Source organism: Macaca thibetana, chromosome 3 (genome assembly GCF_024542745.1).
Source record: "Macaca thibetana thibetana isolate TM-01 chromosome 3, ASM2454274v1, whole genome shotgun sequence".
Taxonomy (NCBI): Eukaryota; Metazoa; Chordata; class Mammalia; order Primates; family Cercopithecidae; genus Macaca; species Macaca thibetana.
Window position 1 is genome coordinate 123,186,733 of NC_065580.1, and position 13,007 is coordinate 123,199,739.

Below are 13,007 nucleotides of genomic sequence, written 5' to 3' on the forward strand. Positions count from 1 at the left end.
TTGAGATCTGAGAATGGACAGACTGCCTGCTCAAGTGTGTCCCTGACCCCTGAGTAGTCTAATTGGGAGACATCCCCTACTAGGTGCAGACTGACACCTCACACCTCACATGGTGGGGTACGCCCCTGAGACGAAGCTTCCAGAGTGAGAATCAGACAGCAACACTCACTGTTCAGCAATATTCTGTCTTCTGCAACCTCTGCTGCTGATTCCCAGGCAAACAGGGTCTGGAGTGGACCTCAAGCAAACTCCAAAAGACCTACAGCTGAGGGTCCTGACTGTTAGAAGGAAAACTAACAAACAGAAAGGACACCCACACCAAAACCGCATCAGTTTGTCACCATCATCAAAGACCAAATGCAGATAAAACCACAAAGATGGGAAAAAAGCAGGGCAGAAAAGCTGGAAATTCAAAAAATAAGAGCGCATCTCCCCCTCCAAAGGAATGCAGCTCATCACCAGCAACGGATCAAAGCTGGATGGAGAATGACTTTGACGAGTTGAGAGAAGAAGGCTTCAGCCGATCAAACTTCTCAGAGCTAAAGGAGGAACTACGTAACCAGTGCAAAGAAACTAAAAATCTTGAAAAAAGAATGGAAGAATGGATAATTAGAATAATCAATGCAGAGAAGGCCATAAACGAACTGACAGAGATAAAAACCATGACCCGAGAAATACGTGACAAATGCACAAGCTTCAGTAACCATCTCGATCAACTGGAAGAAAGAGTATCAATGATTGAAGAGCAAATGAGTGAAATGAAGTGAGAAGAGAAGTCTAGAAAAAAAAAAGAGGAAAAAGAAATGAATATAATTATAATTATTAAATAAGTTTACCTGAATTTAACACTTCTTTTGTCATGATGTATAGTGTTCAGTATGCTGTTTAGAGATAACTAATATCTGATATTTTTAATGTGATGGCTTTTTCTTCCACACACAGTAATTAGTGATGCAAATTCTTTTCCGGTTTTAATCTTAACCAATCTCTTTTTTGTTCATTGCCTTTAAAAAAGGAAATATAATTTTCAAGTAGTCAGAGTACAAACTGTAAGCATGTATCTCTTAAAATTTTTACATATATTTCTAGAACCATCACTGAGATCATAATATAGAACATTTTTATCTCCCCAGAATAGTTTGCCCTGTGCTTTTCCAGCCAATGGTACCTCAGTCAGAATAGTTTAGCCCTTTATTTACTTTTAATGCCTTTGAGATCCATCCCTGTTGTTAAATTTATCAGTAGTTTGTTCTTTTAAAATTATTCTTTAGTATTGCATTGTAAAAACCATGGACCTTTAGGTATTCTATTGTTGACGGATATTTCAGTAGTTTCCCACAGTGTTTGTTGTAAAGAATGTGCTTTCACCAGTCATTTTGTAAACATATTTACAAAGTAAGTAGAAAATATTTTAAACACAATGGTAATGAAATTAAGACAGCCTAAAAATTGAGTGTTCCATCTAAACTATGCTAAAAGTTAATGTATAGCCTTAAATGTAAATATAAAAAAATCAAAGCCTAAAAGTAAGTAATCTAAATACCCAAAGACACAGAAATCAACCATCAGGGCATTAAATATGCAAGAAGTGGTATTAATAGGGTTGCCAAATAAAATACAGGCTACTCTGGTCCAATTGAATATCAGATAAACATATATATTAGAGTAAGCAAGTGTCAAATATTGGAAGGGAATATACTGACACTAAAAAAAAAAATGGCATATCTGAATTCATATTTACCTGAGCATCCTGTTTTCCTTTTTTCCCCTGTCTTACATTCCTAAGTGGAAAACTGGTCACCATGGTAAGAGTAATAATAATGAAATGAAAAACAAGTCTATAGTATAAGCATCAATAAAGATAAAAATTTGTTCTTTGAAAACACTAATAAAATTTATAACACCTTGACAATATCAGAGATAGCACACACAAAAGTACATAATATAAGACATAAGAAAACAGAACATCACTATAGATATTAATGACATAGAAATTAGAAGGGAATACTATGGTCTACTTTATGCCCATAAATTCAAAATCTTAGATATAATACAAAATTGCTAGAAAAATTATAATAAAAAACAAATAATATAAATGAAAAATTTATATTTCCTTTTTTTAACATAAAACATTAAAATTCAAACCATAATTAAATAAGTTACTCAAAATGTAAAGCACAGATGAATCCTATGAAACATTTAAAACAGAAATAACACAAATCTTAGGCAAACCCTTTCATAAACTAGAAAAAGAAAAGACACTCTAATTTATTTTCTGAGGAAAAAGAGACCTTGATACCAAAATCAGACATGAATACAGGAAAGAAAATTTCCATTTCTGACTCTTTCATGGACTTGGATGAAAACATAACAAAATAGCAAAAAGAATTAATATATCAATGAAAGGAATATGAAAAGAATACTGCCTTATAATCAAGTTCATTTTACTTTAGGGATTCTAGTTTAGCTGTAGGATATTAGTGTAACAAAACAAAGGGAAACAGGTGATACAACTTATTTTTTTGGACAAGGTCTCACTCTGTTGCCCAGGCTGGAGTACAATGGCATCATCTCGACTCACTGTAACCTCCACCTCCTGAGTTCAAGCGATTCTCCTGCCTCAGCCTCCTGAGTAGCTGGAACTACAGAAGCCTGCCACCACACCCAGCTAATTTTTGTACTTTTAGTAGAGACGGGGTTTCACCATGTCGGCCAGGCTGGTCTCGAACTCCTGACCTCACACTTACGGTCAGGAGGTCTGCCTTCCTTGGCCTCCCAAAGTGCTGGGATTACAGACATGAGCCATTGTGCCCCACCATAAGTGATACAATTACCTCAATAGGTGTTAATAAAACTGTCGCAAAACTAGGATGGTAGAAAGAAATATTCAACATTCAAAAAAATAAAAGTAAACCCGTTATTTTAAAAATTTCAATATATTTCTGTTGTAAGCAAAATAATGCTCCCTACAAGTATTAGAAGGTCCTGAAAAATATAATAAAGCACAAAATAGGAACACAACAGGACTGAAAATGAAACAATGATGTCCTATTACATAGAACGTGTATTTACCTATTGACAAAAGAATTCGTACATGAATTTTAGACAAGTGACTTCATCCAATGTGCTTCCTGATGGGATTGGTTAAGAACTACAAAATATCACTTCATTTTTAGTTTTTCCAAATATGTTTCTGCTGCATCTAATCACAGACAAATCCAGAACATAGGGCATTCTACAGATAAACATGTCTGCATATTTTTCCAATGTCAGGGAAAAGAAAAAAAAGGAGCTGGAATAACCCATTTTAGACTTTTAAAAAAGCATTAAAAAACATGGAAACCCACTGAAATGAATGAACCAATGTTGGGTGTTGACTAAAAAAAGACAGTCCTAAAACATTTTTGGAACACATGAAGCTATATTAGGTGATGTAATTAATGCTAACATACTTAGGTGTAAAAGTCATCACATGGCTAAATAGGAGGAGATACTTGTTCTTTTTTTTTTTTTTTTTTTTTTTTTTTTTTGAGACGGAGTCTCGCTCTGTCGCCCAGGCTGGAGTGCAGTGGCCGCATCTCAGCTCACTGCAAGCTCCGCATCCCAGGTCTACGCCATTCTCCTGCCTCAGCCTCCCGAGTAGCTGGGACTACAGGCGCCCGCCACCTCACCCGGCTAGTTTTTTGTATTTTTTAGTAGAGACGGGGTTTCACCGTATTAGCCAGGCTGGTCTCGATCTCCTGACCTTGTGATCCGCCCGTCTCGGCCTCCCAAAGTGCTGGGATTACAGGCTTGAGCCACTGCGCCCGGCGAGATACTTGTTCTTAACAGCTTTTTGAGAATTCTTTCTAAGCAACTTTGGCAAAAATAATTCTATCTTTCTACCTATCTATCTACTCAGAGAGCAGATATAGCAAAATTTACCTATTGGTAATTTAGGAGAATTGAAACTTTTTCAAACTTTTCTAAGAACAATGTTTTAAGAACTCTAAGAATTTGTATGTGATCATAATAAAAATAACAAAATATAACTCGATATTGGGAAGATAGTAAAATGTTAAAATAATTAAATGTTAAATATCAAATAATATTAAAATAATTAAAATATGATCACATAAAAATTCCTTATGATAGTTATATGGCAATTACACCATAATGTTATTAAACATGTGTGACTATTTTTTTTTTCCTGTGTCCTCCATTGACACAACTACCATATTAGTGGATTGACAAAAATCTATCAAGAGTTTTGTGCATAATTTAAACTAGCTCAAAAGATTTGAAATATTAGGGCCAACCTCACAAAAGAAAAAAATTGTATATAACATATATTACATATAAAGTATATTAGATGACATATATAATAAAATATATATAATGTTTATTATACACATATCCATTTATGTATGTAAGTTATATACATAAAAATCACACACTTCTATACAGAAGTACAAAACAACAGAAAATAATATGTTAAACAATGCTATTTATAATAGTTTCAGAAACATCTTTCAAGAAACAGATACATAACACATGGACAAGATTCCACTCAAAACGCTTTAAAAATATATTGATAGAAACTAAATTAAAACCTATATACATATCAAATTTCATTGATTAAAAGGTTCAGTATTATACACCACACCAAAGCAGATATACAGATGGAAAATAAAGGTAGGAAAAGATGTTTCACATCACATATGGCATCAGGGATGTGGAAATTAAAGTAAAAATGAGGTACCACTATGCACCTATTAGAAAGGCCACAATCCAGAACACTGACCGCACCAAGTTCTGATGAGGATGTGGAGCAACAGGAACTTTCATTCAGTGGAGGTGGGAATGAAAATGGCATGACCTCTTTAGAAGATAATTTGGAAATTTCTTATAAAACTAATGTTAACAAAAGACCACGAGGTTTGTAGAGGAAAAATAAAGAAGTGTTTTATTTTCTAATAATAATAACAAATCTGCTGATCAGAGAGATGCTGCTTCCAAAGTAAAACAAGAGTGCACTCTGGAGATAAAAAGGGTGTCTGGCTTTTTTTTTTTTTTTTTTTTTTTTTTTTTTTTTTTGAGACGGAGTCTTCTCCCAGGCTGGAGTGCAGTGGCGAGAACTCGGCTCACTGCAAGCTCCGCCTCCCGGGTTCACGCCATTCTCCTGCTTCAGCCTCCAGAGTAGCTGGGACTACAGGCGCCTGCCACTACGCCTGGCTAATTTTTTTTTTTTTTTTGTATTTGGTTTTTTTTTTTTTTTTTTTTTTTTTTTTTCGTTGTTGTTTTCTTTCTTTCTTTCTTTCTGAGATGGAGTCTCGCTCTGTCGCCCAGGCTGGAGTGCAGTGGCCGGATCTCAGCTCACTGCAAGCTCCACCTCCCAGGTTTATGCCGTTCTCCTGCCTCAGCCTCCCGATTAGCTGGGACTACAGGCGCCCGCCACCTCACCCAGCTAGTTTTTTTGTATTTTTTAGTAGAGACGGGGTTTCACTGTGTTAGCCAGGAGAGTCTTGATCTCCTGACCTCGTGATCCGCCCGCCTCCGCCTCCCAAAGTGCTGGGATTACAGGCCTGAGCCACCATGCCCAGCCGGGTGTCTGCCTTAAAGAGGGAAAGTTCCTGCTCCAGCTCTCAATCAGGTCTGTATATGCAAATGAATAACTCAAATTCATTCAGTCCTGATTGGTTTGGTATTTTCCAACCCCAAACCAGAAGTCTGTTGGAAGCCTTTCAGGAGGCTAGTGGGAGGAGTTTTCTGCCATGTTATTTCAGCTCCAGACACAGGGTTACAGGAACCATCTTAGCTCAGAGGTGCAAATAGGATATTCCTCTGGAGCTGCTCTCCTGGGAATAATGGAAAAAATTAACTCATTGGACACAGTGAGTGACCCTGTGATCACTCACTACAGCCAGTGTGTTCATTTTACTTCACACTAAACATATTCTCATCATGCAATTCAGCAATCACACTCCTTGGTATCTACCCAAAGGAGCTGCAAACATTTATCTACACATAAACCTACACAAGATGTTTACAGCAGTTTTACTCATAATTGCCAAATGCTGGAAGCAATCAAGACGTCCTTCAGTAGACAAATGGATAAATAAACTGCGGTACATTCAAATGATAAAATGTTCCTCAGATTTTAAAATAAGTAAGCTATCAAGCCATGAAAAGAAATGGGGGAAACTCAGATCCATGCTATTAAGTTAAGCCAATCTGAAAAGGATACATACTTTAAAATTCCAACTATATGACATTCTGAAAAGGGAAACTATGGAGACAGTAAAACAATCAGTGCTTGCCAGTGGTCAAGGAGAGGGAGAGATGAGTAAGTGGAGCACAGAAGAGTTTCAGGGCAGTGAAGCTGCTCTGTACAATACTTTAATGGTGGATATATGACCTTATAAGTTTGTCCAAATATACAGAATGACTACAAGAGTGAAACCTACATAACCATGAACGCTGCATGATAATGATGTGTCAGTGTTGATTCACATCAGTTGCGATGAATGTACCACTCTGGTGGAGGATGTTGACAATGGGGAAAGTGTGCATATATGGGGTCAGGAGGTATATGGGCAATTTCTGTAACTTGTCTAAATTTTGTTGTAAACCTAAAACTGCTGCTTATAAAGATGTTTGTTCTCCCAAAATTGATTTGTACACACAATGTCATTCTATGAAAAGTCCAGGATTCTCTTTGTATGTGTGGACACTGGAAACCGATTCTAAAATCCATCTGGAAATCGAAAGGACTAAGAATAGTTAAGACATGCATGAAGAATAAAGACAGAAGATTCAATCACTTGATAGTAAAACTTATTTTAAGCTATGATAATTTACTGTGCTGTTGATTCAAAAAATAAACCAATAAAATCAAAGAAAGTCCAGAAATAAACGCCTCCATGTAAGTACTCTATTTAGGACAAACGTGAAAGTGTGGACCAGTGTAACCAATGTTCTTTTCAACAAATTATGGTGGATTTTCGCACAACAGAATTACACTGAGTGACTGTAGGAGCTCAAAGAGAAAGGCCCAGGCTGCTGAAGATGCCCCCGGCCCCCGCGGGCCCTCCTTGGACCTGGTCTCTAAGTTGAGGGAGGCTGAGGAGACACCGAGCACGCTGCAGGCCAAATGTGACCAGCACCACGGCATCCTGGTGGAGATGGAGGGGATGCTCAGAGACCTGCAGAAGAGCCTGGAGGAGAAGGAGCAGGTGTCCAGGGCCAAAGTAGGCACTACAGAGGAGGTATTCGAGAAGTCACCTGTCAGTGAAACATCTCAAAGATACTGTAGAGAAGCTAAAAGGAGAACTTGAAAGTTCAGACCAGGTGAGGCAGCACAGGTCGCATTTTGAGGCAGAGCTGGAGAAGTACATGGCAGCCCCCAGCTCTGTGCCAGAACTATGCCATGGAAGTGGTGGGGTTGAGGCAACTTCTACTAGAATCTCAATCTCAGCGGGATGCAGCCAAGAGCGAAGCCTAGAAACAGAAGGATGTGCTCGTCCTGCTCAGGCAGCAGTTGAGTGAAATTAAGAGCCACGTGGGGGATGGTGACCTAGCAGGGGCCCCAGTTGCCTCCCCAGACTTACCCCCAAACCTCCTAGCCGAGCACGACCCCGTTCAGGTAAAGACGCAGCTGGAGCAGACAGAAGCCAACCCGGAGGACAAGCAGAGGCAGCGGCAGAAGCTCACGGTCGAGTTTGAGGCTGCTCAGGCCTCAGTGTGTTGGTTACAAGAAGAGTTGGAAAAGCTCCGCACAGCCTGCCACCTGGAGTCTTCGGAAATGGAGGAGGCCGTGCAGCTGAAGGAGAGATTATAAAAAGGGATGTAGTTAACGACTGACCTGGGCCGTACCGCCACCAAGCTGCAGGAGCTTCTGAAGATGACCCAGCTGGCAAGGGATGACCAGCTGGCAAGAGGGAAGGACACAGTAAAGAAGCTGTAGGAACAGCTGGAAAAGACAGAGGACAGCAGCAGCTCAAAGGAGGGCACCTCTGTCTGAGTCTCCTCTGTGGAAAAAGAAGTTACTGTCGGACTTACCAAAATGCCGTACACATTTCTTACATATCAGCCAACCAACCTACAGTGTTATCCAGGCCCAACTTTCCGTAGCTCCGAAAGAATGAATTAGAGACTTGAGAGTGTCTTGAAGTCAGAGAAGTAGACCTTCCTGATCCCCCATTTGTAAACAAACCTGTGTCACATTTGATAAACACGATCTTGGGCACAGCCCAAGGCCACCGCTGAGTGACGCCAAAGCCCTCGTTGACTCTGACAGTCCCTGCAGGGTGTGTGGGAGGCCAGGAGCTCTGGGGTCTGTCTGTGGATGCAATCATTTTGTCTTTTTACAGTGGAGCGGAGTGGGAGGTGGGCAGGACCGGGCAGCGAGTTCTGGAAGTCTGCGGGACTGACTGGAGGCCACAGCCACTCACCCCTAGACATTGCAAACCAGAACTGACCTGCGACCTCCTGAGTGTTGATGCCATTAAAACCAACGTTGGTGACCGTGGTGGCAGGGGGTAGGGGGGGCAGAAAGTAGGAATACTGTGTCCAGAATTGGTGGGTTGTTGGTCTCGCTGACTTCAAAAATGAAGCCACAGACCGTCGCGGTGAGTGTTACAGTTCTTAAGGATGGTGTGTCTGGAGTTTGTTCCTTCAGATGTTCAGATGTGTCTGGAACTTCTTCCTTCTGGGGGGTTCATGGTCTCGCTGTCAGGAGTGAAGCCACAGACCTTCGTGGTCAGTGTTACAGTTCTTAAAGGCAGCACATCTGGAGTTGTTCATTCTTCCAGGTGGGTTTGTGGTCTTACTGCCTTCCGGAGTGAAGCTACAGACCTTCTGGCACAGCGTTGGGGGTTGCCATGTGCTTCTCCAGCTCTGCCTCAAAATGCACGACGTGTGCTGCCTCACCTGGTCTGAACTTTCAAGTTCTCCTTTTACCTTCTCTACAGTATCTTTGAGATGTTTCACTGACAGGTGACTTCTCGAGTACCTCCTCTGTGGCGCCTACTTTGGCCCTGGACACCTGCTCCTTCTCCTCCAGGCTCTTCTGCAGGTCTCTGAGCATCCCCTCCATCTCCACCAGGATGCTGTGGTGCTGGTCACATTTGGCCTGCAGTGTGCTCCATGTCTCCTCAGCCTCCCTCAACTTAGAAACGAGGTCCAAGGAGGGCCCGCGGGAGCCGGGGGCATCTTCAGCAGCCTGGGCCTTTCTCTTTGAGCTCCTGCAGTCCCTCAGTGTAATTCTGTTGTGCAAAAATCCACCATAATTTGTTGAAAAGAACATTGGTTACCACTGGTCCACACTTTCACGTCTGTCCTAAATAGAGTACTTACATGGAGGCGTTTATTTCTGGACTTTGATTTTATTGGTTTATTTTTGAATCAACAGCACAGTAAATTATCATAGCTTAAAATAAGTTTTACTATCAAGTGATTAAATCTTCTGTCTTTATTCTTCATGCATGTCTTAACTATTCTTAGTCCTTTCGAGTTCCAGATAGATTTTAAAATCGGTCAGTGTTACAGCTCTTAAAAGCAGCACGTCTGGAGTTATTCATTCTTCCTGGTGAGTTTGTGGTCTTGCTGCCTTGCGGAGTGAAGCTGCAGACCTTCATCGTGAGTGTTACAGCCCTTAAAGGCAGCGTGGACCCAAAGAGTGAGCAGCAGCAAGATTTATTGCACAAAGCAAAAGAACAACCGTTCCATAGTGTGGAATGGGACCCAAGCGTGTTGCCACTGCTGGCTAGGACAGCCTGCTTTATTCCCTTATCTGACCCCACCCACATCCTGCTGACTGGTCTATTTTACAGAGAGCTGATTGGTCCATTTTACAGAGAGCTGATTGGTCCATTTTGAGAGAGTGCTGATTGGTGTATTTACAATCCTTGAGCTAGACAGAGTCACAGAGTGCTAGCTAGCTAGATACAGAGTTAACTAGATACAGAGTACCAATTGCTGTATTTACAAATCTTGAGCTAGACACAGAGTACTGATTGGTGTATTTACAAACCCTGAGCTAGACACAGAGTGCTGATCAGTGCATTTGCAATCCTTGAACTAGACACAGAGTCACAGAGTGCTAGTCCTTCAAGTCTCCACGAGGTTAACTAGATACAGAGTACCAATTGGTGTATTCACAAACCTTGAGCTAGACACAGAGTGCTGATTGGTGTATTTACAAACCCTGAGCTGGACACAGAGTGCTGATTGGTGCATTTATAATCCTTGAGCTACATACAGAGTGCTAGAGGGAAAAGTTCTCCAAGTCCCCACTAAGTTAGCTAGATACAGAGTGCTGATTGGTGCTCATACAATCCTCTGGCTAGATATAAAAGCTCTCCAAGTCCTCATCAGGTTCAGGATGTTGGCTTTACCTAGTGGATCCTGCCCCGGGCTGGCAGGCGGAGCTGCCCGCCAGTTTCCAGCCAAGCCTGCACTCCTCAGCCCTTGGGCTGTAGATGAGACTGGGCGTCATGGAACAGAGGGCAGCGCCCTTCTGGGAGGCTCAGGATGCACAGGAGCCCACCACAGCAGGGGAGCTCAGACATGGCAGGCTGTGGTCCCAAGCCCTGCCCCTGGGAAGGCAGCTAAACCCTGCTAGAATTTGAGTGCAGTGCCAGTGGGCCAGCACTGCTGGGGAACCTGGCGCAACCTCAGCAGCTGCTTGCCTGGGTGCTAAGCCCCTTACTGCCCTGGGCAGGTGGTGCCAGGCAGCCGCCCTGTGTGTGGCCCACCAAGCCCAAGCCCATGCCCGTGCCTGTGGGAACTCACACTGGCACTGGCACTGGCCCGCGAGAGCCACCTGGAGCCCCGGTTCCGCCTGCGCCTCTTGCTCCACACCTCCCGGCAAGCAGAGGGAGGTAGCTCCAGCCTCAGCCAGCCCAGAGAGGGGCTCCCACAGTGCTGTGGCAGGCTGAAGGGCTCCTCACGCACCACCAGAGTGGATGCAGAGGCCAAGGAGGCACTGAGAGTGCTAGTACATTGTCACCTCTCAATACAGAAAAATTAAAAAAAAAAAAAAATGACAGTAGATCCCTTACATAATATTGAACACAAAAATCAATTAAACCTGAATTAGTGGCCAGGTGCGGTGGCTCAAGCCTGTAATCCCAGCACTTTGGGAGGCCGAGAGGGGCGGATCAGGAGGTCAGGAGATTGAGACCTCCCTGGCTAACACGGTGAAACCGTGTCTCTACTAAAAATACAAAAAAAAAAAATTAGCTGAGCATGGTGGCAGGCGCCTGTAGCCCCAGCTACACGGGAGGCTGAGGCAGGAGAATGGCGTGAACCCGGGAGGGCGGGGCTTTCAGTGAGCAGAGATCGGGCCACTGCACTCCAGTCTGGGCGGCAGAGGGAGACTCCATCTCAAAAAACAAAAACAAAAACAAAAACAAAAACAAGGAAACATAAAAAACCTGAATTAGTAATCCAAATGTGAAAAGTAAAACAATAAGAAAGATAATATTGGAGCATACCATCATTAATTGTATTAAGGAGTTTTTAAACAGAGTTAAGCATAACAAAATAACCCACCAACTATAAAGAAAAGGAGTAATAAATAAGATTACATTAAAATTAGAAACTTCTGTTAATCAAACTTCATTTTCTAGAGAGTGAAAAGGAAAATTATGGACTTAAAAAAATGGTGAACATGAAACTAACAAAAAATTACATTCAGAGTTTAGAAATGAGCAAGAAATGTGAACAGAAACTTTGCAAAAATAACATACAAATGGTCAATGCCCAGTATCCTCATGCTTACTAAAACTCTTAAAAATACAAATGAAAACCATAACTTAATGTCACTTTATATGCATCAAAATGTCAAAAAGATCGACAGTACCAAATAGGCCAATAATAGGAAGCAACTGAAAGCCCATATATTGCTGGTGACTGTATAAATTGATATAAAATCACTGAGAAAAATCATTTGGCATTATTAATCAAAGTTGACTATAACACAGCAATTTCACTTATTTGTCTACATTTTTTTTTAAAAAACACCATATATGTGTATTTCAAGAGATACATACAGAAATACTCAGCTCCTTTAGTTCTAATAGTCCCAAGTGAAGATAATCTAAAAGCCATCACCAATAAAATATTTAAATAAGCCGTGGCATATTCATTCAACAAAATTGTATACAGTATTTAAAAGGAACGGATTATTGCTATATGAAATGCCACAAATGAAAGGTACAAACATAATATTAAGCAAAATAAAGTGGACAGAAATGAGTACATGGTGTATGATTTCATTTATGTAGAAATATAAAAGAACAATTATTAATGTGATAGGACTCAGAATGATGCTCACATTGTGGAGGGCCAGGGTAATGATCATCACTGTAAATCTGCAGAAGAGCTGGTATGTTTTCTCTACTAAGATGATAATCACATGTTGTTTTCACTTTGTAATCATTTGTCTGTTTTCAATTTGTACATTATCCTTTATGAACATTTTAGTAGGGGTTGAGAGGTCATTTCAAAAAATGCTCTGATACTGCCTGTAATGTCATGCTATGTGTTAAAAACTCAGAACATACACCCAAGAACTCTATGAGCTTTCCCAAACAGTTAGTGTTTATTAACCACAAGTACACAGTGGTACAAATTTCTAATAAAAATATGTCTAGATCGCTATTATAAAAATGTATATGTTTTTTAATGAAATCTGCATGCCTTGATTATTTGTTATCTGGGAGTTTCAACAATGAGCCAGTGTTGAAACGGAGGAAGCTGCCTGAAAAATTGATGAAATGATGTAAGATACATGATTTAAAGGGACACCTTAATCATGTTATCAAAACACAGGAGGTTCTGTCTAGGTCCTGCTGCCTGCCACACAGAAAGCTAATCACTGAGAAGTCGAGTATTGCCAAGGAAGAAGGCTTTAATTGGGTGCTGCAGCCAAGGAGATGGGAGTTCAAGTCTCAAATTCATCTCCTTGACCAACTAAAGCTAGAGGTTTGTGTATCAGGCAAGAAATGTAACAACGTGTAAGG

The 13,007-nt window shown here is 41.0% G+C and overlaps 1 pseudogene; it reads left to right on the top strand.

Moving 5' to 3' along the window:
• Nucleotides 1-4,745: 4,745 nt before the first annotated feature.
• Nucleotides 4,746-8,043, top strand: LOC126950891 (ribosome-binding protein 1-like; annotated as a pseudogene).
• Nucleotides 8,044-13,007: the final 4,964 nt, after the last annotated feature.